Source organism: Mandrillus leucophaeus, unplaced genomic scaffold, assembly GCF_000951045.1.
Source record: "Mandrillus leucophaeus isolate KB7577 unplaced genomic scaffold, Mleu.le_1.0 Scaffold5, whole genome shotgun sequence".
Classification (NCBI taxonomy): Eukaryota; Metazoa; Chordata; class Mammalia; order Primates; family Cercopithecidae; genus Mandrillus; species Mandrillus leucophaeus.
The window spans coordinates 7,526,305-7,532,021 of NW_012105364.1; positions in this window are offsets into that span (position 1 = coordinate 7,526,305).

Sequence of the window (5,717 nt, forward strand, 5' to 3'; positions counted from 1 at the left end):
CCTTTATACCGTTTTTCATAATGGCTGTGCTGATTCACATTCCCACCGATAATGTACAAGAGTTCCCTTTTCTTCACATCCTTGCCAATACTTGTTATCTTTCATCATTTTGATGAAAGCTACTCTCACAGGTAAGAGGTGATATCTCATTGTGGTCTTAGTTTGCATTTCCCTAATGATTAGTGATACTGAGCAATTGGCTCTTTGCATGTATTCTTTTATTTTCTTTTTTTTAGTAGGAGTTTCACTCTTGTTGCCCAGGCTGGAGAGCAATGGTGCGATTTCGGCTCACGGCAACCTCCACCTCCTGGGTTCAAGAGATTCTCCTGCCTCAGCTTCCCAAGTAGCTGGGATTACAGGAGTGTATCACCACACCTTGCTAATTTTATTTTATTTTATTTTTGTATTTTTAGTAGAGATGGAGTTTCACCATATTGGTCAGGCTGGTCTCAAATTCCTGACCTCAAGTGATCCACCTGCCTTGGCCTCTTAAAGTGCTGGAATTACAAGTGTGAGCCATCGTGCCTGGCCTATACGTATTCTTTTGAGAAATATCTATTCAGGCCTTTTGTCCATTTTTAATTGGGCTTTTTGTTTTCTTGCTAATGAGTTGTTTTAGTTCTTTATATGTTTTGGATATTAACCCCTTATTAGATGTATGATTTACACATATTTTCTCCCATTATGTTGGTTGTCTCTTCACTCTGTTAATAGTTTCTCTTGCTGTGCAGAAGCTTTTTAGTTTGATTCCATCCCATTTGTCTACTTTTGGTTTTGTTTCCTGTGCTTTTAGGGTCATATACAAAAAATCATTGCCCAGGCCAATGTTATGGAACTTTTTTGCCTATGTTGTCTTCTGCTAGTTTTACAGCTCAGGTCTTATATTTAAGTATAATTCACTTTGAGTTGATTTTTATATATGGTGTGAAATATAATCTGATTTTATTCTTTTGCGTGTGGATAGCCAGTTTTCCCAACACCATTTATTGACGAGACTGTCCTTTCCTCATTGTGTGTTCTTGGCACCTTTGTTGAAACTCAATTGATCATAACTATGTTGATTTATTTCTGGACTTTCTTTCCTGTTCCATTGGTCGATGTGTCTGTTTTTATGCCAGTACCATGCTGTTTTGATTACAATTGCTTTATAGTAGGTTTTGAAATCAGAGAGTGTGATGCCTCAATCTTAGTTCTTTATGCTCAAGATTATTTGGATGTTAGGAGTCTTCTGTACAAATTTAAGGACTGTTTTTTCCTACTTCTATAAAAAATGGCATTGAAATTTTGATAGAGATTGCATTGAATCTGTAGAAAGCTTTGGTAGTATGTATATTTTCACAATGTTAATTCTTTCAATCCATAAACATGGGATATTTTTCTATTTAGTTGTGTTTTACAAATTTTCTTTCATTAGTGTCTTATAGTTTTCAATATACAGGACTTTTACTTCCTTGATTAAATTTACACTTAACTATTTTTGTTGTTTTTGATATTGTAAATTGTTGCTATTGTGAATTGTTTTCTTAATTTCATTTTTAGATAGTTTATTATTAGTATATAGAAATGCTACTGATTTTTGTGTATGGATTTTGTATTGTGCAACTTGACTGAATTCATTTTTCCATTCTAATGGTTTTTGTGGTGGAGTCTTAGGGTTTTCTACATATAACATCATATCATCAGCAAATAGAGACGATTTCACTTTTTTGCTTTCGTATTAGGATGCCTTTGTTTCTTTCTCTTGACTAATTGCTCTGGCTAAAACTTCCAGTACTATGTTGAAAGGAAGTGGCAAGAGTGGGCTTCCTTATCTTCTTGCTGATCTTAGAGGAAAAACTTTCAACTTTTGACTTTTGAAAATCATGTTAGCTATGGTTTTGTCATATGTGATCTTTATTGTGTTGAGATACATTCCCTCTATCCCTAACCTGTTGAGGATTTTTATCCTGAATAGTGAATTTTTTAAAAAGTAAATAGAATAGAGTAGAAAATATTCATTTCGGAAATTAAGTATAAGCATTGTTTCATAATTTTAAAAATTAGTTATATACATACATATGTATGTGTGTGCTGGGCCATAACATAAAATGTATTTCTTAATGCAGAATAAAAATGTTTGACAACTAATGCTCTATATTGTCTAGCAATTCTTCAATGTACCCAATGCCTTCCACAGCTATTTAAAAATTTCCCTTCAGTCTTCGACTCTGTTCTCTATTGCCTCCTTCATGACTCTTGGAGGGTTCGCCTTCATCTTGCATTGCAAATAGAGGCTATCAGGTGAAAACTCCCTGGAAAAATTCTTCTCCTTCACCAAGAAATACACATCAATCTGCCCTTGTTCTTTCTTCTTTTCTGTCTTAATGGGAGAGATGGTACCATTTTCCTATTGACTTGGAGCTCACCCTTTCATTTTTCTTGGTGATTACTATGGTTTCAATATTTATGTCCCCTTGAAATTGATGTGTTGAAATCCTAACCCTAAAGGTGATGGTGTTAGGAGGCAGGGCCTTTGGGGAGTGATTAGATGACAATGGTGGAGACCTCATACATGGCATTAGTGCCTTTATAAAAGAAGCTTGAGAGAGAGACCCCTTGCTCTTTCCACCATGTAAGGACACAGCCAGAAGATGGCCATCTGTGAACCAGAGAGTGGGTCCTCATCAGATACTGAGTATCCTGGTACTTTGATCTTGGACTTCCCAGCCTGCAGAACTGTGAGCAATACATGCATGTTGTTTATAAGCTACCTATCTAAGGTATTTTATTATAGCAGCCATAACAAACTAAGGCAGGAATCCTGTTGTTGCCCTCTTCACAGCCATCCCCTTGAAAGCCTCTGTGGTCTGGTGTCAGTTCCTCCCTTTCACTGAAGCTGATCCTGTCCCTTACTGGGGACTTCTACATTTTCTGGTTCTTGCTCTTCCTCTTGGTGATAAGTCCTGTTGACCATTTCTCCCTTGTTCAAATTCTCCCCTCATTTAACTTCTGTGACACTATTTTTCCTCAATTTTTCTTCATCCTCTACGGTCATGCCTTCTCAGTGTTCCTCATGATTTCCTCTTCCTTTGGTTACCCCTTAAAGGTTAGTGTTTTCTTGAGCATTCTGCTTGGATTTCTTCTCATTCTGTGAAGTTTGTGGGGCATGTCATTTAGACCTGTAGCTTCAGGCACCATTTGCACACAATTATTTGTGTCTATACCGCCAACCTAATGTTTGAGAAACATCTCCACTTGAGTTCTCCACAGCATCCCAAAATATGACTAAAACTGAACTCATTATATTTTTCTCTAAACCTGGTTCTCTTCCAAGGCTTTCCTTTTCTGTATATGGTACCCTCCACCAATTAAGTCACTTACATATCTTTTAGCATTCCTCCCTCTTCATGCCCACACCTGAATAGTCACCATTTCTACTTTCTTGTCTCTCTTGAATCCATGTCCTCTTTATCCCAGTGCCACTCCCACCCTGGGCTCCCATCTTTTCCTGTTTGCATAATGACAGCATCCTTCTCATTGGTTTCCCTGTTTCTAATCTTACTGCTCTTTAGTTTTTCCTACTCTGTCATTGGAATAATTTTTATTTTTTAAAATTTATAATAGGATCATACAAATAGACACTAGCATATTTTTGTGTAACAATGTTAAACAAAACAGTTGAGTAAGAAATTAAAGTCTCTTCTCCCCAATCCTGCTTTCTCCAGAGGCAATCAGCATGAACAATTTGGTGGGCGTCTTTCCAGTCCTTTTTGTATGCATTTACATACACTTATTTCATAAACAAAAATACAGGATTGGATTTTACATAAATGGGATTATACTGTTCACTCAAGTTCACTTTTACTCTTAATATATCATAGCACACTTTCCATATCAGTATAAACATATCCACATAATTCTTTCCAATGGCTGCATTTTACACAGCATAGGCTTAATTTTCTTTTTCCTATGAATGGACATTTATTTTCTTTTTTTGGACATTACAGACAGTGCTGATATAAAAATATTTGTACATATATTGTGTCAAAATTGAGAGTGTATTTCTGTTGGGTAGATACTTAGAAATGGAATTGCTGGGTCAAAGAGCATATGCATTTAAAATTTCAGTAGATACTGCCAAATTGACTGCCAAAAAGCTGTAGTCATTTTGTATTTCCATAAAGATTATTTTGTGAAATTTTTATACCAACACCAGATATTTAACATTTGCAAATCCAATTGTAAAAATATTCAATTGTTGCTTTTATTTGCATTCTTTTGATCAACGATAATATTAAATATCTTTTCACATGTGTAGTGTGAAACATTTTGGTAAAATTCTTGTTTTATCCTTTGCCTATTTTAAAATTGGTTTGTCTTTTTCTTACTGATTTTTAGGAACTCTTACAGATACTTTCTCACCAGTCCGTTGCCCCTTTCCCCGCTTTTTAAAAGTGCCTTTTATTATATAAAAGTTTAAAATTTTAATATAGTCAGATGGTCAATATATGGCCTTTGGGTTTGATAAAAACTTTCCACTTCAAGATTATATTAAAATTATCTTATATAGTTTTGATTTTACATTTAGCTCTTTAATCTATGTATATTTATTTTCCTGGAACATAGGTTGTGGGTATCTAATTTTGTTTCCAAATGGTCAGCCAATTTTACCAATGCCATTTGATTGACAATAGAAATTATGAATATGTGACTATTTCTAGAATCTCTCTTGTCCTCTGTTGTCTATACTACATATTTCAAATATTAAAGTTTTAGCTTTGAAGCCTGGTATGGAAAATGCTGCATGAATGTTCTTTTTCAAATGTATTCTTGTATATTTTCTCTTCCAGATGAACTTTGTAAAAAGCTTGTAAGTTTCATAAAATAATTATGCTTGCATCTTCATTGAGATTTATTGGAGTTATAGAGTTATTGGGTAGCTTTACAGTATTGAGTTTTCCCATTCAGAAACATGGTATATTTCATTTACTTAGGCCTTCTTCAGAGTGTCCTTCAGCAAATTTTAATATTTTCATTTAGATGAGTTGTATGCATTTCTTGTTAAGATTGCTTCTGAGGGGCATGCCCAAGATGGCCGAATAAGAACAGCTCCAGCCTCCAGCTCCCAGAGTGAGCGACACAGAAGATGGGTGATTTCTGCATTTTCAACTGAGCCTCTGCTGCTGATACCCAGGCAAACAGGGTCTGGAGTGGACCTCAAGCAAACTCCAACAGACCTGCAGCTGAGGGTCCTGACTGTTAAAAGGAAAACTAACAAACAGAAAGGACACCCACACCAAAACCCCATCAGTACATCACCATCATCAAAGACCAGAGGCAGATAAAACCACAAAGATGGGGAAAAAGCACTGCAGAAAAGCTGGAAATTCAAAAAATCAGAGCGCATCTCTCCCTCCAAAGGAACGCAACTCATCGCCAGCAACGGAACAAAGCTGGACAGAGAATGACTTTGACAACTCCAGAGAAGGCTTCAGTTGATCAAACTTCTTAGAGCTAAAGAAGGAACTATGTAACCAGCGCAAAGAAACTAAAAACCTTGAAAAAAGATTTGATGAATGGCTAACTAGAATAACCAATGTAGAGAAGTCCTTAAAAGAACTGATAGAGATAAAAACCATAACATGAGAACTACGTGACAAATGCACAAGCTTCAGTAACCGACTCGATCATCTGGAAGAAAGAGTATCAGTGATTGAAGATCAAATGAATGAAATGAA